The 25,121-nt window shown below is 42.7% G+C and overlaps 1 protein-coding gene across 1 annotated transcript in view; it reads left to right on the forward strand.

Annotated features, from left to right (window-relative positions):
• Positions 1-5,076: 5,076 nt before the first annotated feature.
• ARHGAP28 (Rho GTPase activating protein 28) overlaps positions 5,077-25,121 on the forward strand; it is a 179,535-nt gene continuing 159,490 nt past the window's right edge. Inside the window, exon 1 of the mRNA XM_072152198.1 lies at positions 5,077-5,154. The gene's annotated coding sequence lies outside the window, so the exon portion shown is untranslated. The remainder of the gene's footprint in view (positions 5,155-25,121) is intronic.

Below are 25,121 nucleotides of genomic sequence, written 5' to 3' on the forward strand. Positions count from 1 at the left end.
CTGATCATTAGAGCCTGGGAATAAAGTAAAGCATCCAGAGAGCATCACCAGAGGTCACAGAGGCAGAGAGGTCCATCTGTAAGTACGGGTCATCTGTAAGTTGGGTCTTACTGCATCCCATGTACAGGAATATCACTAATAAAAGTATGAGTAAGCAGGGAAAGATTATAGGGAGGGCACTTGGGACGTGAGCACTGGGTCCCCATCAGTGAGCAGGAGGAGGGGGCCTCCACTCCTGCTTTTTGATCAGCAATATCAGTTTCCCATAACACTGATACTGCTGAGTGCTACACCGCACAGGGAGTTGTAATCCTTACTCCTGGTCTCTGCCCCACATGTAAAGGGAGTCTCATGGGAAAGTGGGCAGAGCCTCAGTAATCAGATCTGGATCCACCATTGTCCATTTCATGGTGTGAACAGAACAGTGAAAATAGGAGCTGTCAGTCCCCTCAAATGAGAGCACCAGGGGTGTGAAGGGATACCGTTACTTAGGAGTATGGTCTTGGGGATTTTAAAGGGGCAATTTAAGAGGTTCTACGGCTGTTGACATGTGTATTATGAGGTTCTGCAAGAGCTGTACTGTATATTATGTGGTTCTGCATCAGCTTAGGTGTGCATTATGAGGTTCTGCATTAGCTGAGGTGTGCATTATGAGGTTCTGCATCAGCTGAGGTGTGCATTATGAGGTTCTGCATCATTGGTTTTCCTGGCTTTTTTTGGCTTAAAAAAGTCTCAAAGTAGTCACATAGAGCTATTTCTACCTTTTCATCAATCTGGTGTAAACATAGAACTCTTGCTAGTGCAACACGATGCAACACTATGCAAACCCAGATTCAAGACTTAAGACTTTTGCAAAAAGTCTCATAAAAAGTCATATGTGACTCCAGTCCCCTGATGGTTTATGAATAGAGATGAGCGAGCACTAAAATGCTCAGGTGCTCATTATTCGAGACAAACTTTTCCCGATGCTCGAGTGCTCATCTCGAATAAAGAACCCCATTGAAGTCAATGGAAGACTCATGCATTTTTCAAGGGGACCAAGGGTCTGCACAGGGAAGCTTGGCCAAACACTTGGAAACCTCAGAAAATGATGGAAACACCACGGAAATGGACAGGAAACAGCAGGGGCAGCATGCATGGATGCCTCTGAGGCTGCTTAATCGCACCATTATGGCAAAATTATGGGCAACAGCATGGCCATGACAGAGTGACCGAATGAGGCTAGATAGCATCTAAAACATCCAATAATTGACCCTGACACTATAGAAGACGGCATGCAGAGGCAGCGGCAGGCTAGAGAGTGGTATGGCGACATACCCCAAATGGACTCAGGCTTCAAACCAATGGGTGGCAGAGAGGAACCAAAGGAGGTGAGCAAGAAGCGCTGAAATGATTTCCTATGTGAACAAAAGGTTGATGGTATATTTAGTCGATAACACAGCATGGGGGCGACATAGTGACCAAGTTCCATAACGTATCTGGTGAAACACCTGAAAAATGAGCCTGACACAGCTCATTTGATAAGGGGACGACATGTGGAGGCAGCCATGGAGACTACTTCCATGATTAAGAGTGACAGTATGGGGCATCCATATTGCACTGCTATGATTGAAACTTCAGGTCTTCAACATGGCGGCGACAGATTGGCCGAGTTCCATTATGTATCTGGGGAAACACCTGAAATTCTGCCTGACACAGCTCGTTTGCTAAGGGGATGATGTGCTGTATATCCTCTCGCGCTCCAGCGTCTGGGGTATAGACAGTTGAAAGTTGCGCATGGAGACATTGGTGGACGCTGTGGAGGATCGTGGAGGCGAAATGGACAGGAAACAGCAGGGGCAGTATGCATGGATGCCGCTGAGGCTGCCTAATCTTGGGATGGAGCTGGCTGTCTGCTGCCAGGCGCGCTTTCGCCTGTCCAAGCCCTTGTCTCTCGGCTCCTCCCCACCCAAAATGGGGCTGGGGGCCAAAAGCGTTTCCTTTGAAAAAAGTATCATTTTCAAAGCAGGCGGGGGCTACAAACAGCACTTCTAAGAACCTTTTGGATAAGATCAAGTGTAGTACTGTTCTTCTGTAAGTTTTGGTTATGCGGGTGAGGGCAATGTAAACAGATGCACAAGAAGCGCTGAAATAATATCGGTAAAGGATAAAAGTTTGCCAGTATATTTTGTGGATAACACAACAGGGTGGCGACAAAGTTAACAAGTTTGATGTGGAAGCCATGAAAACAACCCAAAATTTTGCCTGACACAGCTCGTTTGCTAAGGGGACGATGTATCGAGGCAGCTATATGGACAACTTTGGGAGGCAGCTATGGAGATGATGTGTGGAGGTAGCAATGGAGACAATTAAATTTGGATAGTGCCTGTATGTGGCAGTCCAAAAAAGTTTTCAAACCAGAGGAGCAGGTAGGTGGTCCTCCAGAAAAATTAAATAGATTGAGTGCCTGTATGTGGCAGTCCAAAAAAGTTTTCAAACCAGAGGACCGGGTGGGTGGCCCTCCAGAAAAATTAAATACATAGAGTACCTGTATGTGGTACTCACAAAAATTGTTTAAAACAGAGGACCAGGTAGGTGGCCCTCCAGAAAAATTAAATACATAGAGTACTATACCTAGAGCCAGTTGGCCCTGGCAAAAAATAGCCAGTTTCCTCTGCTTTAGTGTACAAAGGAGGAGAAGGAGGAAAATGAGGAGGAGGAGTGCATAAATCCAGGCTTTATTCATCTTGATAAGCGTCAGCCTGTCAGCGCTGTCAGTCGACAGGCGTGTACGCTTATCGGTGATGATGCCACCAGCTGCACTGAAAACCCGCTCAGACAACACGCTAGCAGCAGGGCAAGCAAGAACCTCCAAGGCGTACAGCGCCAGTTCGCCATGTCCGCCATGTCCAGCTTTGAAACCCAGTAGTTGTAGGGAGCTGTGTTATCATTTAGGACGATGGTATGGTCAGCTACGTACTCCATCACCATCTTTCTGTAAAGATCAGCCCTACTTTGCCGAGACTGGGGACAGGTGACAGTGTCTTGCTGGGGTGACCTAAAACTGGCAAAGGCCAGTGTCGGACAAGCTGCCTGCTCGCCTACTCTCCCTCGTTACTTGTCCCGCAGAAGTACGCCCTCTGCCGCTAGCGCTGTCAGAAGGGAAATACTGTTTCAGCTTGTGCACCAGGGTCTGCTGGTATTCATGCATTCTCACACTCCTTTCCTCTCCAGGGATGAGAGTGGAAAGATTTTGCTTGTAGCGTGGGTCCAGGAGAGTGAATACCCAGTAATCGGTGCTGGAATAAATTCTTTGAACGCGATGGTCACGGGATAGGCAGCCTAGCATGAAATCTGCCATATACACCAGAGTCCCAACGCGCAAGAATTCACTCCCCTCACTGGCCTGACTGTCCGTTTCCTCCTCCTCCAACTCCTCTTCTTCTGCCCATACACGCTGAACAGTGAAGGAATGAGCAAAGCTACCCTCTTCTGTCTCGCCAACATTCTCCTCCTCTTCCTCCTCATCCTCCCCCACCTCCTCCGATATGCGCTGAGAAACAGACCTGAGGGTGCTTTGGCTATCAACAAGGGAATCTTCTTCTCCCTTCTCTTGTGACGAGCGCAAAGCTTCTGACTTCATGCTGACCAGAGAGTTTTTCAACAGTCCAAGCAGCGGGATGGTGAGGCTGATGATGGCGGCATCGCCACTGACCATCTGTGTTGACTCCTCAAAGTTACTCAGCACCTGACAGATATCAGACATCCACGTCCACTCCTCATTGTAGACTTGAGGAAGCTGACTGACCTGACTACCAGTTCTGGTGGAAGTTGACATCTGGCAGTCTACAATCGCTCTGCGCTGCTGGTAAACTCTGGATAACATGGTTAATGTTGAATTCCACCTCGTGGGCATGTTGCACAACAGTCGGTGAGCGGGCAGTTGGAGGCGGCGCTGCGCTGCCCTGAGAGTGGCAGCATCTGTGCTGGACTTCCTGAAATGCGCACAGATGCAGCGCACCTTCGTGAGCAAATCAGACAAAATGGGTGTATGTCTTGAGGAAACGCTGAACTATTAGATTTAACAAATGGGCCAGGTATGGCACATGTGTCAGTCTGCCGAGTTTCAGAGCCGCCACCAGGTTACGGCCGTTGTCACACACAACCATGCCTGGCTTCAGGTTCAGCGGTGACAGCCACAGATCAGTCTGTGCTGTGATGCCCTGTAATAGCTCTTGGGCGGTGTGCCTTTTATCGCCTAGGCTCAGCAGTTTGAGCACCGCCTGCTGTCGCTTAGCGACGGCACTGCTGCTAATTCGGAGGAGGAGGTGGAGGAGGGGTGGGAGGAGGAGGAGGCATAGTAGGTCTTTGAGACCTGGACCGAGGTAGGCCCCGCAATCCTCGGCGTCGGCAGTATATGAGCAACTCCAGGGTCAGACTCGGTCCCAGCCTCCACCAAGTTAACCCAATGTGCCGTCAGCGATATATAGTGGCCCTGCCCGGCAGCACTCGTCCACGTGTCCATGGTCAGGTGGACCTTGTCAGAAATGGCGTTGGTCAGGGCACGGATGATGTTGTCTGACACGTGCTGGTGCAGGGCTGGGACGGCACATCGGGAAAAGTAGTGCTATTTATAGCACAAATTGAGACCTCTACAAAACCTCCATACTACAGTTACAAGCTAACTTCCTCTCATGCTGGTACATAAAAAAGTGACAAGCCAAACACAAACACAAAGTCTGAGACAGGGAAAGCAGGGTCACACTGGGAGATACACAACACTGAGGGACAAACAACAGACAAGCGGAGTAGGACAGAACTGGGTTAAAACCAAGATGGCGGAAAAGGTACAGAATCAAATAGCCATAGAATGTTCCATAAGCAGATACAGAGAAAAGCAAAAGTCGCAAAAGCACAAGCCAGGCAAGAGTAGAATTGCAATAACCAACACCCTTTGAAGGAACTGGGTTGAAAGAAAAAGGGAGCAATGGACACCGCCCCCGGCACTGACTGGTTCAGCCGCCCATCACTCAAGCCACAGCTGCACACAAATCAAGCTCAAACACACACCCAGCTTTCCTTAAGGAAAGATCCTGAAAGGGAGTTCTCGATCACAGACAACCCTGGGTGTGGTTTTCAAGTGCAGAAGCCTAAAATGTGATTCCATTCAGAGCAGTAAGTGAGACGTATATTTTACAGCAATTTCAAAGCCATCACTAAGAGGAAGATCCTTAGATTTCTTTATGGTTTTATGGGGGATGGAGGCAGCTTTTGTTAGAAGCAGAATAATAGTCTGTGACTCTAGCTCTGCTTTGTGATTTCTGCCTATCTATGTCATGTTGGCCATGGTTGACATTTTCAGCCTCTGTTAGTACCATCACTGCTGTTAACTGCCCTTGCAGGGCAATGTTTTCGGATGTATCAGGAGAACAGTAACCCCAAAAGTCTGGACTTAAAAAGAAATTATTGGGGGAACAACAGCAACAAAAGAGAGGTGCTATCAGCAAATGGGGATTAATAGAACAATGGGGGAGATTTATCAAGCTGCCTAAGAATATGAATGTGCTTAGTTGCCCATGGCAACCACTTACAGCTCCCCTTTAAAATATTAATGAGCACTGGTAAAATTAAAGTCGAGCTGTAATTGGTTGCCATGGGCAACTAAGCATATTCTTATTCTTAGGCAGCTTGATTAATCTCCCCCAATGTCCAAAAAACAAGGAGCACAAGGGAGGGCTGGACATGGACAAACCAACAATACTTACTAGATAGGGAAAGGGAATAGATCACCAGCTGAAGATCATATGTCACGTGTATAATAATAATTTCTATAAAGGGAAAATATTTATTGGATATTTTATGAAACATTTAATTAATACTAGTCATTTCCTATATGTTCTATTACAATTCACCAGGTTTAGAGTCAAATGAAAAAACTACCTGTAACAGAATTAGATGTCATAAATTTATTTCAATAATTTTTTACCAAAGTAACGACAAGAAATGTGTTAAAAGTAGAGATGTTATCAATGTGAGTCTTTTTTTAAAAGACTTCAAACTAGACCTTAGAAGACTTGCACGTGTGTCATACAAGTGACACCAGGCATACGTCTTCACAGTTGGAAGCAAGTTCTAATTAGGTTTGGGTGCTGAGTCTACACTTATTAGCGGATCTATTTACTGAGAGTAAAAATAGGTAAGGCTATTTCTGTTTAGCTGCGTATGAGTATAAATTAAGATTAAATCCATTGTAGAGTCTGGCCTCACTGAAACTAGAATATTGATTTTTCAGTCAAAATAAAAAAGGCACAGAATATATGCAATTTCTGGACAATATTTGCTTATACGTGTACATAAGTAGATAGCAGCTACATAAATATTGGGAACATAACTAGGAAACGCTCGGACCCATATCAAAATAGCTGGATCCTACCCTCCACTTAAAGGGAACCTGTCATCAAAAAGGTAATTTTTATCTGAAGACAAGATCCAAAAGTCTATGGCATGTCCACTTCAAAAATAACTTTGTCAACAATATAAATAAATTCCGTGCTTTTAATTGATTATTGAACATTACCTGGCTCCCTGCCAGCAGCAAGTGGTGAGGTCTGTGGGGGTTGGGCAGTCTCCCGTCTTCACTCAGGGAGCAGGGGAAGGGCTGGAGGGCATGAGTGAGGAGGAATGGAGGAGGGATTGAGGAGATGACTTGTGCTGTTTAAACTGCCCAAAACAGGACTTCCCAACCCAGGGAATCGGGGAATGTAAAATAATCAATTAAAAAGCATAGCCAAACACTGGCTGAAGGATCATATCCAGATGGCTGTGGTCAATGATTCCTACTCGGAATGGTCACCAGTTATGAGTGGTGTACCCCAGGGTTCTGTGCTTGGCCCACTACTATTTAATATATTTATTAATGATATAGAGGTAGGAATTAATAGCACTATGTCTATTTTTGCAGATAACACCAAGCTGTGTAGCATAATACAGTCCATGGAGGATGTTCATAGGCTGCAGGGTGACTTGGACAAGCTGAGTGCTTGGGCATCCACTTTTCAAAAACATCCAAGATGCCTTTTTACATCTAGATAACATTGTTCTAAATAACATGTTATTTAAAGTAGTTTGCCCTAAATCCCTTCCTCATCCAATCCCTTCTCTTCCTTTGTTGGACTTGATGGTATCTTTTTTCAACCATATAAACTATGTAATTATGTAATATATTTCCCTCATATGCTAGTCTAGCACTTTTGGCCAGAAATTTTCTTCCACTTTCTACTCCATTCTGTCACTGGTTTTAAACAAATTTTGCAGCTATAAAAGTCTGATTTGATCTGGTGTACAGACAGCTAGAACCCTGACTACTAATATACTTTCCATAAAGTATATTGGTAAAAAAAATCAGTCACTGAAAAAAAATCAGTTTTTTAGGGTGGGGGTCTTCTCCAAGGAGTGGTATTCTGGAGAAATTTCACTGTATGTCATTACCAATGGGTATCGCTATATATTTTATTTCTACTTGATAATTAATTTCATAATATATTTCATTAATTTACTTGTGCTCAATTTTTCTTGTACAAAAGGGTGGGGAACACAGAGTAACTGTGCACTGGTAATGGTGATGAATGTATTGTGGTTATTTATTAGGAAATATGTACAATGGACCTTTATCACAGAAGGAGTGTGACCTTCACTACTCACCTTTCCCATCTAGGTTTATAAATATGTAAAGCATCAAATCCTCCCACCCAAAACCATATGGAGTTTTCTTGCTATTGTTCTAGAGTACTCTAAGCATTATTTTATATTACATTAAATGCATTATTTATTAATGTGTGGGTATTACAGCGCACATTAGCCTTTTATCTGCGTCCCATGAATAATGTAAAATAAATCAGACAGATAAAAATTAAAGCAATACATTAACCTTTATTGATTCTACGAGACTCAATAGAATAGAGAATCTTAATATATTTTAATAACCTGCATAGCTGATGTATAGCTGGCTTCTGTATTATGATTATTTACTTACTTGCTTAGGAATGGTGCCTGTATCTGAACAACCCAACTGAATAAATGAGTATATTACATATTAAATTATAATATATAGCATGGCTTTGATATTGTCTTGAGTCACTCACACCCTGTACACGTGATATACCATTGTGATTCTCCCGTTTAGGTTGTTTCAAGAGGGCTTATGTGCAGACCCTCTTCAAACATACTGGCTGTTTGCTTCATCATGCAGCAAACACTCACCAGTAACACCTGTGACCGTTGCTATCTTGGCTGGGATAATCGCCCCCTGTGAGCACATTAAGGGGCAGCAATCTGATCCTTAAAAAAATCCTTAACATGTTAGGTAGTGTTGCAACCCCAAAATAAGGTTATTCCCGGCCTTGAAATCTGTAATAGAAGATAGCGCCCAAATGTCTGAATCACCACTATTAGTAAAAAGTGATAAAAGGTCATACAGGTCCCAAAATGATAAAAATAAAACGTAAGCTTGTCCCAAAAAATTACACCATACACAGGACCATATACCTAAGCCCACTTTCCCCCAGAATATAGCTAGCCAGCCCCCTGTCCCCCAGTGTACAGAAAGCCAGCCCTCAGTATTTTGCCAGTCCACTGCCCCACAGTATGTAGCCTGCCAGCCCCTGCTCCTCTACTATATAGCCAGCACCTGCCCCCCTTATAAAGCCTGCCAGCCCATATCCACAGGTATATATATCCCCCGTACATAGCCTGCCAGAACTTGCCCCCCCAGTATACAGTCACCGCCTGCACCCAAGTATACAGCCAGCCCCTGTCCCCAGTATACAGTTTTCAGCACAATTTTACAAACAGCTTGTACTTGAGTATATATGTTACATTCTTACCAAATCCTACCAATCTGCTGCCATCTTGAGACTGTGATATTCTCTTGTCCTGCATGAACATGCCTTTTTTTTTTCCTTTGGTTTTTAATATTTCATTTATCCTGAACCAGTCTTAGAGTACAGAACGTTGGATTGAAGATTTTGTTGTAGATTGTAAATTAGATATGGGATTGATTCCATTATATGTACCATAAAGCCTCCTGCAAAAGAAATAATAAAATATTATTAGGGGTTTGATAAAAGTCTCCAAATATAATGGAAGCAGCAGAGGAAATGCTGATAAATCCAATGGATGTGGCTTCAAAGCATGGTGAAGTACTTATCAATTACCCAGATATTGACTGGGGGGCATCAACCTGCAGGTCCTTCAAAGGCAGCAGGTTCTTGTCTACATCAAAAGACATTTACCTGTCACAACTAGTCCTGGAGCCAACAAGAGGGGGGGGGGGCACTGCTGGACCTTATCCTTACCAACAGACCTGACAGGGTATCAAAATTACATGTTGGTTGGAACCTGGGTAATAGTGATCATAATATCATTGATTTAATAATATGCTTTACTAGAGACTGAGAGAAATATTGCCAATGAGAGTAAATATAATCCCAAATTAGTTTTCAAGTATATAAATGATAAGAAACTAAAAACGGAGAGTGTGGGCCCTGGTGGAGGGGGATGATGAAATCTTCTGTATGTCGCCTTCTCATGAGGAGGAATAATGTAAATTCTCTTTGGAATGTCAACAGTTTAACCCAGGAAGAGGTACAGCACTGCCTCACGACCACTAAGATAGATAAATCAGCAGGCCCATATGGTATACCCCTGAACAGTTTACCATGATAGACAGATCATTATTTTTAATATTTAAAGATTCCTTTAGGAATGGTTCTCTTCCACATGACTGGAGCATAGCAAATGTGGTGCTAATATAAAAAAAGGTTAAAAAAGCGAACTGTGAGACCTTTGAGTCTAACTTCTCTTGTGGGAAAAATATATGAGGGGTTTGTTAGAGATGCTATCCTGGAATATCTAACTGTACATAACCTTATAACCCAGCGTCAGCTGGGGTTTATGAGGGATCCGTCCTGTCAGACTAATCTGATTGGTTTCTACGAGGAGGTAAGTTCCAGACTGGATCTGGGGGAGGCTGTGGATGTTGTATATCTGGACTTTTCCAAGGCATTTGATACAGTGCTGTATAAAATGTTGGTTCATAAAAGTAGACTGTTGGGACTAGGGGAAATCTGTGTATTTGGGTAAGTATTTGGCTTGGTGATGGAAAACAGAGGGTCGTCATTAATGGCACATTCTCACATTGGGTTGATGTTAGCAGTGGAGTGCCACAGGAGTCAGTATTGGGGCCTCTTCTTTTTAATATTTTATAAATGACCTTGTAAAGAGTTTACACAGCCAAGTTTCAATATTTGCAGATGATACTAAGCTGTGTAAAGTAATTAATACAGGGACCAATAGTATAACATTACAGAGGGATTTGTGTAAGCTGGAGGAGTAGGTAGAGAAATGGTTGATTAGGTTTTATGTAGATAAATGTAAAGCTATGCACTTGGGCCGTGGAAACAAAAAGTATAATTATGTTCTAAACCAATGGTTCTCAATCTGGGGGTCGAATGATCAAAACACAGGGGTCGCCTAAAGCCATCGGAGCCACAACATTAGCAAGGTTGAGAACTACTGTTAAACAGTCATTTACTTGGTAAAACTGCGGCTGAAAAGGTCTTGGGGGGGGGGTATTGTTGGCGGAAGGTAAATTTAATTTTAGTGACCAGAGCCAGGAATCTGCTGCTAAAGCAAATAAAATTAATTTGGCGCACCACAAATAAAAAAACTAAACCAGTAAAGAGTATAGAAGATTAAAGACCTGCCTTTGACTATCCTGAATGATCGCCGAAAATATGCCACAAAAGCAGGTCTATAATATGAATAAATGCAATGAACCTTTTGGGTTGGGAGCAACAAAAAGAAAAGTCTTTGGCACGGGTGCTCCCGCAATCCCTGTCTCGGATCGCGGGTGCACCCATGCCTCTCCATGTTCCAGTGCCCAGCTGCACTCGGCTCCAGCGGCGTCCTCCGCAGCTTCCGCGTCTCGCGCGCGCGTCCTCGTCTCCTAGGGACTAGTCGCACCTGTGGAACGACCTGGTGGAATCCCGCCGCAGCAAGTCCATCCCGCTTTGCGGCGGGCTCTGGTGAACCGGGTTTCCACTTAGACTTCAGTCCCAGGTCGGCTAGTACCACCTCCCGTGGTGGTCCAGAGGGTCCACAGACTCCCAGTCCTGACAGTCTTTAACCCCTTCCCGCCGCGGCCCTTTTTCGATTTTGCGTTTTCATTTTTCACTCCCCACATTCAAAAATCTGTAACTTTTTTATTTTCCATGTACAGAGCTGTGTGATGGCTGATGGCTTATTTTCTTCGTAACAAATTACACTTCAAAATGGTGGTATTTAATATTCCATGCCATGTACCGGGAAGCGGGAAAAAAATTCCAAATGCAGTGAAATTGGTAAAAAAACGCATTTGTGCCGTATTCTTGTGGGCTTGGATTTTACGGATTTCACTGTGCACCCCAAATGACATGTCTACTTTATTCGTTGGGTCGGTATGATTATGGGGATACCAAATTTGTATAGGTTTTATAATGTTTTCATACATTTAAAAAAAATTAAAACCTCCTGTCCAAAATATTTTGGGGGGATTTTGCCATCTTCTGGCGCTAATAACTTTTTCATACTTTGGTGTACGGAGCTGTGGGTGGTGCTGTTTTTTGCAGATTTTGATGAAGTTTACAATGCTATCATTTTTAGGACTGTACGACCTTTTGATCACTTTTTATAGAATTTTAAATTTTTTTTTAAATGGCAAAAAAGTGCCATTTTCGACTTTGGGCGCGATTTTCCGTTACGGGGTTAAACGCAGTAAAAAACGTTATCATATTTTGATAGATCTGGCATTTTTGGACGCGGCAATACCTAATGTGTTTATGATTTTTACTGTTTATTTATATTTATATCAATTCTAGGGAAAGGGGGGTGATTTGAATTTTTAGGTTTTTTTATTATAATTTTTTTATTTTAACTTTTTTTTTATTTTTACTATTTTTCAGACTCCCTAGGGTACTTTAACCCTAGGTTGTCTGTACGATCCTATCATATACTGCCATACTACGGTATGGCAGTATATGGGGATTTTACTACTCATACATTACAATGTGCTGACAGCACATTGTAATGAATGGGTTAACCCGAAGTAGCTCCGGGTCTTCGTGAGGCCCGAAGCTACCATGGCGATGGATCGACGCTCCCCAATGATGTCACGGGGAACGACGATCCACGGAAAGATGGTGGCTCCCGCGCGCCGCCGTCTTTTTGAAGCCGCCGCCACCTTTGCCGGCGGCGATCAGCGGTAAAACACCCGGAGTCTCCATGTACCGGGACCCGACATGTGACGTACTATTACGTCACATGTTGGTAAGGGGTTAAGGTGGGGAAACCAAGTTTAGGTTGGGGAAACTAAGTCTCTTTTATCAGTGACTGACAGCTATCTCTGTAATACACTGAGGGCTGCCAATCACTTATAGGACATCCCTGACTTTTTAACAAAGGAACAGCATTATTATTAATGGATAAATGAAACGTTGCAATTAATCTTTTTGTATAAAACTGTAAAGCAACCTACTCAGGTAGTCTGCTCTATAACATGCTACGTGCAGATTTATATAAATTCATGTCTGCATTGTGCTTTCTGCTATTCTATTCCTTCAGAGGAAAAGAAAAACTGCAAAAAATTGAATCCGTTTCAACAACCATTGACTTAAATATGTAAGTAAATACCTCGGTTATCAAATTGTTGTCCCTTTTTACTTCAGAGTAAAATATAACTAAACCTTTTCCCGATCACACATCCATCAGTAGAGAGGTTTTTTTTTCTATACTTCTTTACTTATTTATCAGTTTGACAGACAAGACGTAGGATCATCAGCCATCTCAAAGGTAACAAGCTGTTTTGTGTACAGTCATGGCCAAAAGTTTTGAGAATGGTACAAATGTTAATTTTTACAAAGTGCATCAGGTTTTATAAAGGCAATTTGCATATACTCCAGAATGTTATAAAGAGTGATCAGCTTCACAGCAATTAATTGCAAAATATTTTCCTAGAAAATGAACTTTTTCCCCAAAAACACATTTCAACTTCATTGCAGGCCTGCCTTAAAAGGAACAGCTAACATTGTTTCAGTGATTGCTCCAGTAACACAGGTGTGGGTGTTGTTGAGGACAGGGCTGGAGATCAATCTGTCATGATTAAGTAAGAATCACACCACTGGACACTTTAAAATGAGGCTGGTGCTTGGAATCATTGTTTCTCTTCTGTTAACTAAAAAAAACACTTGCAGTCATCATTGCACTGCACAAAACTGACCTAAAAGGGAAGAGTATCGCAGCTAGAAAGATTGAACCTCGGTCAACAATCTATCACATCATCAAGGAATGCAAGGAGAGAGGCTCCATTGTTGCCAAAAAGGCTCCAGGGCGCCCAAGAAGGACCAGCAAGTACCAGGACCCGCTCTTAAAAGTGTTTCAGTTTCGGGATCGGGCTTCCAGCAATGCAGAGCTTGCTCAGGAATGTCAGATGGCAGTGTGAGTGTATCTGCATGCACTGTGAAGCGGAGACTCTTGGAGAAAGGCCTGGTGTCAAGGAGGGCAGCAAAGAAGCCAAACATCAGGGACAGACTGATGTTCTGCAAAAGGTACAGGGAGTGGACTGCTGAGGACTGGGGTAAAGTCATTTTCTCTGATGAATCCTCTTTCCGATTGTTTGGAACATCTGGAAAACAGTTTGTTCAAAGAAGACATGGTGAGCGATACCACCAGTCTTGTCTCATGCCAACTGTAAAGCATCCTGCCATTCATGTGTGGGGTTGCTTCTCAGCCAAGGGAATCGGTTCTCTCACAGTCTTGCCTAAAAACACATCCATGAATAAAGAATGGTACGAGAATGTCCTCCAAGAGCAACTTCTCCCAACCGTCCAAGAGCAGTTTGGTGATCAACAATGCCTTTTCCAGCATGATGGAGCACCTTGCCATAAAGCAAAGGTGATAACTAAATGGCTCAGGGAACAAAACATAGAGATTTTGGGTCCATGGTACTGAAAGGGGCGTTTCGGTGCACAGTTGGTCGTGAGCCATCTTTGTCGTGCAGTGTCCGACAGAATTGTATTGCAAGCTCTATGTTAAAGGTGCACCAAAAAAAGTTGGTACACTGTCAGGCAGTGCAGGGTGCATGAGATTCATGAAGAACGGGTGCCACAATTCATGAATCTGGTGTACTCTGCAGATTTTACAGGCAAACTGCACATTTTGATAAATGTGGGCCAATGACTTTTCCCCATGAAGCCACACCCACTTTTCCAAGGTCATGCCTGCTTATTATACAAACCTTCATACTAAATATTCTCACATAGGCCACCAAGTCCAGAAATAGGCTGGCTAGATAGATTGAAAGAGCGTTTGTGGACTTTGCAAACAAGTAAAAAGTTATGTTTACTGGATGATTGACCACCAATCTCTATATAAGTCATGAAGTAATCACCTGTTGTTCTACATAACTCTGTAGTCAGGCTTTCTCCGTCTGGTTTTTGGGACTCTCCTTGGCTTTTCTGCTGGTCAGCTGTATAATAGTGTTTTTTCTTTATTAATACATATGGCATTTGGTCTTTAGTGAATTTGCGACAAAAGTCGCATAAAGTCTTCAAAAGACGCGCTATGCGCTAAGCTATTTTCTACGCCTGGTCTACACCTTTTTTGCGACTTTGTAAAAAAGTTGCAACTTTTACATCTGGATTCGATGGGAACACTGCAGAAACTTTGGACAGTGGCAAACTTTGGAGGGAAACCGTTTTAGGCGGAAAAAAAGTTGTAAATGAGCAACATAAAAAGTCTAAAAAATTTGAGAAAAAGGCAAGCTAAATGTTTGATACATATCCCCCAATGTCTTACTTTCGTACGCCTGTGAAAGGACTCCCAAAGTGTTATGGGGACAACACAAAATACCTCTTTAACCCTACTTGTAGTATCTATCTGGAATGCATGATTCATCAGTTGCTATTCTAGCAACAATCTGGCAAAATGTGAACAATATTAAATCCCTTAGAGTACATTTCATAATGATATGCTTTTGGATGTATAAATGCAATTATGCTGTAAATCTTGTATGTGCAGCAATTGGTGGGTTAATGTGGATAATATAAGTCTATCTTGTCTCTATTATTGCTCTTCGCCTACAGCTGAATGCAGGAACATTGACCCAACTGCAATTTCTCTCCATTTGCTTGGCATCTAATGGAGTGGTCTCTAATGGCTGTGTTATTAGCATAATGTAGCTTAATTCCCTGTAAAGCGGGTTATAATCTGAATACATTCATATCCTAAAGTTGAATGTTCCACCTGCGAATGACACTGATTGATTCCTTATTCTTTATATTTTTTTAGTAAATCTTGCAGAAATATGGCATTGCTGCCAGGTCTTGCAATATTCAAAAAATTCCATAGAAATAGCGCCAGTCAATGTAAAATGGACCACTAGATCTTTATACGGCTGATAAATCTCTTTTATTCTGCAGTATCACAGCTGCAAGGTGCCTGAAGAATTTCAAGCTTATTACCTATAATTGAACCATCATCCCTTACACCTTCTACAGCTCACAGATGAATAGTTTCCACATCATGACAAGCAATTCTACAAAATTCTGCCAGGTTTAAAGAAAGATACTTTTCCCTTGTCCTTTACTTTCATTATTTTATCTGCTCTTCTAAACTGTAATTATTAAAGTTGTTAGAGTTTCCTTTTGATAATTTTCATTGCATGATTTTACATCTTTGTGTAAGGCAATAATGTCTTTGAAAAAAAAAAATCATCTTTATCTTTCCTAACCTAAAATGTTACTATGAATATATTGCACTTTATTTACATTTGATACTGTACATTACTTTATACATATGTGTAGCAGAACCAGCCCTATTGGCCTGTATCCTGTAATTCTGTATTGGGCTTGTACAATATATTTAAGTATGCAACATATATTTTCACAAAATAAATATGTTCTGCATCTTAGGCGTAATTACATTTTCCTGTAGACAAGAAAACTCTTGGAGGGCATACCCATAATGCAAGTTCTTTAGGTCCACCCTTCGTGGAGAAGGCAGTACAAGTAGCATTATCCACACTGACAGAATCCTCCTAGCCCCCTGATATAGGAGCTAGCCGTGCAATGCTTTTTTTTATAATACATTTTTTATTGGGTTTTAGCACTTTTACAAAATACAAGGAACAAAATGATTCCAGGAAACTACCGGTGTACCGGCGCTTACATAGAAGTAGAAGTGCATAAGTTAAAGGATAGGGCATCCAATAACAGTAACCATAACAATAACATAACAACGGTAACATATTCCCTGCACCAGTGCGTCTGCATGATACAATTAAGCAGGCTGATTGTTGATTGTTAGCGGATGTATAGCTGATGTAGCACCACATCTAGTGAGTCATGAGTTAATAAATAAAAGCCTTAGGCCCCTTTCACATTTGCCTTTTTTTGTGCGTGTTTTCTGCACATGCTTTTGACGCGCAGAACTTGCATTGCACTCTGACCCATTGTAACCAATGGGTCTTTTCAGACTTTTTAGCATTTTTTTTCACGCACACGCGCGTTTTTTTAAACACGCGTTTAAATCTCAGCATTCTCTACTTTTGCAAGTCACGCGCGTGAAAAACACACCATACAAGTCTATGGAGATGCATCAAAAACGCATTGCACTCTGAGACACACGCAAGTGCAATGCAAGTGCAATGCGTTTTTCACGCATCAATTGCCATAGAAAAGATAGAGCTCAGTCCTGAGTCCTTTCACGCGCATTACCTGCGCATGAAAAACGCATTGAAATTGCATCGAAAATGTGTGTGAAACTGAGACACTGAAAAATTCTCTGACTGAAAACTGTTGAACTCTGATGCAAAATGTCAGTTTTTCACTGACCAAACCCTGATCGTACGTACCCTGATCAAACTCTGACGTGATCTGCAATGCAAATGTGGAAGGGGCCTTAGGATGGCTAAACTACTTAGGTGGGTTGGAGGTGTAGTAATTGTGTCGTTTAGGCCATGTATGGTTGTAAAAGGGTGAGGTGCCTGACCTTGTAGCAATGAGTTTTCATTGTCTCCCTTTCCTAAATATGTTATTTAAAAAATAAGGTAATGATTTTTATGTGCTCCGGTGGTGTCACCAGACCCCTCAGGCTCCGACTGAACATGCAATAACAAGCCCCTTGGAGCAGTAGTGAAACCCCCCTCCATATCACATTAGCTCTGCCACTTACAGCCTGATGATATAGCCTTGCAATACTTTTTTATGGTATCCTTTTGCTAAAAATGATCTTTTATAGACTTAGGTTGCATTCAGACCGTTGGGGGACGTATATATGGCCGGCGTATATACGTCCCCTTTAGGCCGGCAATGGGCGTACACCGCGGTACGGTACCGAACTTGTGCGCCACCTTAGCTTTCGCACCCAGGAAAAGATAGGACATGTCTTATCTTTTCCCATATTATGGCGCCGTGCACCATATTTCTCTATGTAGAGAGGCAGGGAAGCAGCACTCACCCCCTCTTCATCTCCCATGCGCCAACGTTCGTCTGGATGTAGCTTTACAGCCTGGTCATACTTACAGCCTTCCATTGCAGCCACTGTCCCCGAGCCACTTTGTTTCAATCCAACTAAGCAGCATGTTCCACAGAGGTAAAAAAGCTCCACTCTTTCTATGTGAAAATACCAGGCAGCTTCCTGTTGTGAGGAGGGGACTTTTAAAGGGAATCTGTCATCAGCTTACAAAACACACCAATCCAAAAAGTCTTCTGCTCTGTTAAGCAGAAAATAAAGTTTGTCTATGTACCTGGCTCACTGCCAATAAAGCACCCCAGTGAAGGAGGCAATTCAAAGCCCTGTCTTGTTTTCGAGTCATGTAGGTATACCCTCCTCTCAAATACCTGTTCATCCCCCGTCCTTCTTGTGACATAGTCGTTTTCAGGATTCAAATTTCCTTTATACTCGCAAAATATAAGTCTCTCCCCAGCTCTAGACGTGCGCAGTTCACTAACACTGAAGAACATAGGCAGGATAACGCCTGCTGGAGTATTGGCAGTGCTCAATTGTTTACTATATTTCACATTATAGAATAAAATGCTTCTATTTTTGCAATACATAACATCTTCTGAGTGTGTGCAATTCTGACTGTACTATGAATTACATTTATATCTTTCATTTTACAGAAAGTAAAATCTCAGCAATTTCTGTTCAACATGTTTTAGTCGCTTTCTAACTTGGATGTGATTCAGCACTTTGAATACAAAATACCAATATCATTAATTCCACTGGGATACACATTGGCTTCTGCAGAAATCATGACTCTCAATAGATAAGCAAAACTGTATAAAAATGAATTACTCCACTGCTTTATTATCTTGCTTTTATATTTCTAGGGGTATTGTTGTTATATAGTAATGTCTGAAATGAAGACAGAAATGTATGTTTATAGCTTCTGGAGATGTAAAGTATTGAGGGGTAAATAGTTTTATTAGCCCCTTGAAGACCAGCCCATGAAAATTAACAGGCTGGTCACTGTCAAGGGGGTATAATGGCTCACAGGCTAGTTCTATCCATATACAATGGGTGTCAGCTGTATTATATTGCCACAGTCAGTGCTTGCACCAATCATGGCAGCTCACCTGTCAACCTGAAACCCAACTGCAGCATCTAACAGTTCTGCCGGTGGTCAGCACCCCCCATGACTCCCATCAGTGGAATGGGTGTTCTGATGGGTTGTCATGTCAGCTGGGAGCCTGAAGGTAGACTGTAATAATACTTAGACTGAACAAAATATGGTGAAGGCACATAGATTAAAATATAACTTTTATTGATATAATGTTAAAAATAAACACTCTCAGCCACCATAGTGTCTCACTAACCACTTGGTTATGCATCAATTGGATCTGTAGGGCTAAGGGTGATTGTAGGGATCACAGAACCACAGACCAGTGCATGATAGAAAATGGGTAGATCTCACCCGTCTAGTCATCACGGTGAGGAGAGTAGAGGATGATTGATCCTGGGCACCTCTAGGTCAGGATGAAGATGACTGCACTGCCCCTATTGTGCCCTAAGTTAGATCACCCTTTCGTCCCAAATGTTGCTCCCATCCTGACAAGGACAGTCCCAAACTGTCCCTACAAGTGACAATGCCCTAATATGCTCTACGGATCAAATACTTTGTCATTCCCGACACGTTTCCAGTGCCACTAAGCGTGGAACCTTCATCAGGGAAATCCAAATAAGTAGTATTGGATGGCGGCAGACCCGCCGACAGTGGTCAGTATATGTGGGTGAGACAGTGGTACAACCCACTCCTGTAGCAGCCCTACCAGCACAACCTGGAGTTGTTTTAAAGGGTACAGGTCCATGTGACTCACTCCTTGGATGACAAACATAGACAAACAAAATATTGGACACACCGGGCGTTCAGCGTCTCAGTGAACCAGGTTAACATAGCGTGGACTTTTAATTGTGGACTTCAGCATATTGAGCCAGAAATTGGTGAAGTATTTATATGCCTTATGTCTATGTTTGTCATCCAAGGATTTATATAAAGTATTTGATTGGATTACACAGTGGTTTCAAGTATTTGTTGTATAGAATTTATGCCCCCAACCTACCCCCAGATATAGAATTTATGCCCCCAGCCTACCCCAGACATATAATAAATGCCCCCTGCCCGCCCCAGACATATAATTAATGCCCCCCTGCCCGCCCCAGACATATAATTAATGCCCCCCTCGCTCCAGAAATGTAATTAATGCCCCCTGCCAGCCCCAGATATAGAATAATCCACCCCACCCCAGACGTATAATTAATGCCCCCTGCCAGCCCAAGATATACAATAATGCCCCTTCCCGCCTCAGACATATAATTAATGCCCCCTGCCAGCCACAGATATAAAATAATGCCCCCTGCCATATAATAAATGCCCCCTGCCAGCCCTAGATATAGAATAATGCCCCCCGCCCCAGACATATAGTTAATGCCCCCTGCCAGCCCCAGATATACAATAATGCCCCCACCATATAATTAATGCCACCTGCCCGCCCCAAACATATAATAATGCCCCCTGCCCTCCCTAGATATGGACTAATGCCCCCCCTGCCCCAGATATAGAATAATGCCCCCCACCATATAATTAATGCCCCCTGCCAGCCCCAGATATACAATAATGCCCCCTGGCCGCCTCAGACCTATAATTAATGCCCCCTGCCAGCCCTAGATATAGAATAATGCCCCCCACCCCAGACCTATAATTAATGCCCCATGCCAGTCCCAGATATACATTAATGCCCCCCTGCCATATAATTAATGCCCCCTGCCAGTCCCAGATATACATTACTGCCCCCGCCAGCCCTAGATATAGAATAATGCCCCCCTGCCATATAATTAATGCCCCCTGCCTGCCCCAGATATAGAATAATGCCCCCCTGCCATATAATGAATGCCCCCCCCCCAGATATACAATAATGCCCCCCATTCTATAATTAAAAAAAAAAAACCATAATACTCACCTCTTTGGCGCAGGTTTCTTCCCGTCTTCCCTCGGTCTTGGGCGGCCTGGTGTAGAGGCGCGGGATAGTGACGTCACTGCTCTGCGCCTCTTACACCAAGCCGTGGAGCTACATGGAGGCAGGCGACAGCTGACAGCTGGTAAGTGTCAGCCTCCTCCACGCTACACAGGTCACACAATGATGTCAATTGCGTGACCTGTGTAGCTGAACGTATACACAGACGCAGAAGCAGCGGTGCTGCGCTGCGTCTGTGTACTAATTAATAGTACCTGCATCGTACGATCGTACCATACATTAAATCAAAAGTTGTAGGAAGTGTGGACCGGCCCCGGGCCCGTCCGCCCCTGCTGGCAGAGACTGATGATCTATACAAAGAGAGGGTCTGCACAAATAAATACTAACCAAAAATATCTAAAAAATGTAATTGCCAACACACAATATATAAAGTTACAGTCACTTTTATGCTGGCTAAGTAAATGAAGATGATGTGCAAAACTAAATATAACACATTGCAGCCTGATGAATGGAGTGTGTGCCTGTGTTAGAATGGCTAACAGCAATAGTTTTGCCTCCATAACTAGATGTTGTTTACCTTATTGCTTGTAAGTTTGTGTTGCCTTCCGCCTACTTTCATGGCTCACAAAGATCTCTGGGTGAAGCTGAGAGTCTTCTAGATGTGGTGGGTTACCATCTTGTGTGCCCCTGGATGTTGAGAGCTCAAAAAATATCGACTTTGCTGTAAGTGTAGGTGAGCCCCGGCTGGCGGCTCTGACCCTACTGCAGATATAAAACTCCTGCTGTGGTTACAGCACCTGATGCACATCTGATTTCCAACTAGTTTCAAAGGCCACTGCCTTTGATGGGGCTTATTTACCAAGGGCCCGGATTGTGGCGCAATTGTGCTGGCTTTCATGTGACAGAAATTGGGGGGTGGGCTGTCGGACGATCCGAATTATTCGGACTGAGTGCGGGATTTAATATTCAAATTGTGTCATATCCAATGCACTTACTTACACCAGGAAGAAGATGGTGAACTCCGGCGGACCTGAGTGGGGAAGCGACAGATGCAGGAAATCGGGCGTACAATCTTTGTGAATCGCGGCACAGTGAATTGATGTCGGACAATGCACTTTGGGTGAACTCCGTCGGCCGGGTAAGTAAATGTGCCCCGATAATTCCTATCCACCAGAAACCTCACTTCTATATAATAACATTGTACCCCGTTCTTCTCAAGGCAAGATAAGTGTGCCATGGCGTAATTCTACTCAGTGTAAAGGTATGGCAATGATTTAGCTATACCACTGCTGTTAAATGCAAGAATGAAGAATGTATGCAGCTTCTGTGATATTGGCTTTTAGGTTTATAACTTACTTTGTATATTACCTGTTGCCTGGTAACGCGTCGATGCATGTGCAAAATCTAACATATGTCACCACGTGATATGGATGTGAGTACTGGGTATTGTTTTTTATTGCCTTTTGTATCAGTGCCGTCTGATATAACTACATCACATGGCTTGGTGACAACTTTGTAAATCACTCGTTGCCTGATAATTTTTTGAGCAAGAGCTATAATTGAACATATGCCAGTAGTCCATCTTGTGAGAGTAATGTGTATGAAAATACACCTCTGGTGTGATGGAGTACACGTGCAGGCTGGGCAGTTGGATTAACTATAGGGGTAAGCAATCCCTATGGGGTATATTGGACACCAGTACCCAATGTGGTATCACCTCAAGGAAGTCTTGATTGCTACTCTCCTCGCATACTAGACCACCCTTCCTCGGCCATGATAGTTGGTATTTGTATGATCAGACGCATATCTTATCTAAGGCCTCATGCACACGACCATGTATAAATGGCTGTATATGGTCGAAATGAGGCCTCATGGGAAATGGCTATCCATGTACATGGCCGTATTGTCCACTGTTCCGTACCGCACCTTAAGCGAGCCGTATAAAAATATAGAGCATGTCCTATTTTCAACCGTATTTCCGTTCTATACAGCCCATAGAATTCAATGGGAACGTATAAAATATGGGCTAAATATGTGCTGCATACGGTTGTGCACCGTATCCTGCCGTATATACTTGCAGCATCCAGAACCAGTGGGAGGTGCATTCCATCAGCCAGATAATAGTAATCCATCATCTGCCAGCCCACTGTATTTTACACAGATACAGTACAGATACAGTGCAATATGTTGCCATACTGTTGCAATACGTCCCGTATTTACGGCCAGAATACAGCCGTATTTACAAAACGGAAAAGACCAAATGGTCGTGTACATGGGGCCTTATGGTGTGCCACATGTTCGTTCTAGGGAGATTTTATATAGTAATTAGACCTTTTTAATGCACTCTCTTTGGTTCACATACTGAGTATTTGGGTGTAGACCGGGCTTGGTGTAACACCGCAGTATGGTTTTCTCATTACATCTTATCTTAAGAGTAAGGGGTTACAATTTTATATATAGAGATGTGAGGTTTCTAGTGGATATGACTTATAAAAGTTGCTGTCCACATAATTGTGGTCATGTACTTTGGTACTTTTAAAGTGTTTTTAACATTTCCAGTATATGGTGTGTATATTTGCCTGTGAAATAAAGTTTTTTGTATTGTTTGCCTATACACAGTTTTCTTTCTGTACAAAAAATTCATATAATGGGACACATTTACTTACAGGGTCACTGGAGTTGATTGAAAGTGATTCACTAAGATCGTGCGCCAGAAATCATGAATGTGTCGCTTCCCTGCTCAGGTCCGACAGAGGTCACCATCTTTTTTGTGGTGAATTTTAAACATAGGGCTTGTGACACAATTTAAAAGTTAAATCCTGCGCTCAGTATGAATCAGTCGGATAGTCCAATGGCATGGCCCCTAATTTGTGTCGCATGGAAGCCAGCATAGCTGTGCCACAATAAGTGTCACGTGCGCCCCAATCTCACCGCACACACTTCTTAAATACCTGTACAAATGGTATTATCCCTGAAAAAGTTGCACAGTCCAACAAAAGTGCAGCGCAACCCTTATATATGAATATATGAGCCTCATTGGGGCACATTTACTTACCCGGTCCATTTGCGATCCCGCGGCGCATTGTCCGACGTGGATTCGCGTCCTGCCGGCATTCACTAAGGTCCTCCGGAGGGCTGCCGGAGTTCACCTTCTTTGTCCCGGTGCATGTAAGTGCGTTTCAAGCGACACAAATTTTTTTTTAAGTTCCGTGGTTTTTCAGAATTCGTCACCGATGCGCCAAAATCTAATTGCGTGCGCCAAAATCCCGGGGCAATTCAGCGCAAATCGGAAAGTGCGTGATTCGGACCCTTAGTAAATGAGCCCCATTGTGTGTTGTGAAACTCTGCACAAGGTGCTGACTGGGGCAGTACTGTGAGTGAAGGGTTGTGTCTGTGTGTTTGGTGCCCTCACTGGAGTGTTTCTTAAAATCCCTCTGTCCAGCAAAAAGAGGCCAGATAATCTAGACCACAAAAGCATATAAAGATACTTAGTATCACACAGCTCTGATTATAACGGCTCGTGCACCTGTGTGACATCACATCACAATGGACAGATTTCTATCCACTGACACCAAGGAGATAATAAGAAAACCGTGAGGAATTGATACAGGAAGTATATTGGAAAATTGGATAACTTTTTATTACACAAACAATATCAATTATTTGCTGAAAGTGAACAACCCCTTTAAATTCAACTAACTTTGAATAAATAAACAGTACAAGTGAATACAATAAACTGAGTAATTTATAATATCAGATGAAATGGCTTCTCCATTTATTTTGCCTCTTATTATTCATCTTCCTTACTTCCTAATCTGCTTTTCATGCTGAAGCTTCGTGAATAGAAAAAATGAACGGATAATGTACTTGGTGATGTCATATAATGTAGTAGGGATGCCACATGTAAACATTAAGGGACACAGTGATTTTACTAATGTGTTACTATTGTGGTAAACATTAATGCTGTAGAGCTGCAGTTGGTTACACTTAGACCTGGGACCTTGATCTAAATACAAACTCTGTGACCCCAATAGTTATTCTGCACACTATAACTTAATATTTTAGCTTAGAACTGCTACATCAATATGACAGGAGAATTGGTCAAATTCATCCCATTTGTTTATCCTATGGAATTCCTCCCATTTTTGGAGGGTTCATTTATAATACAAAACCTTTACTAGAAATTTTATAAAGTGAACTCTGTAAGCAGTTTGGCTTGTCACCACTAGGTGTCACTTTGCCTACAAGCTAAATGTACATCTGATCTACTGATATTATAAACAGTGGACAGTATCTGACTATATTGTTAACATTAAAATGACAGATGGAGTGGAGTGGTATGTCATCGCAGCAGAGGTGACTATGTCATGTGACACAAATCACTGTGACATCACAGTCAGTTATTTATCATAATTTGGTGAGTGATCTCTATGCATGAAAGACAGGGTCAAGCACTGCCACACCTGTATATTCCTGTATCTTCCTCTATGTCAGTGGATTAAAAGGAAAAAAGTGGAGCTTCCTCAGTGCGCTGCTACATTGATTTCAGGTTCAACCAATGTTTGATCACAAAAT

This window comes from Engystomops pustulosus, chromosome 5 (genome assembly GCF_040894005.1).
Source record: "Engystomops pustulosus chromosome 5, aEngPut4.maternal, whole genome shotgun sequence".
Lineage (NCBI taxonomy): Eukaryota > Metazoa > Chordata > Amphibia > Anura > Leptodactylidae > Engystomops > Engystomops pustulosus.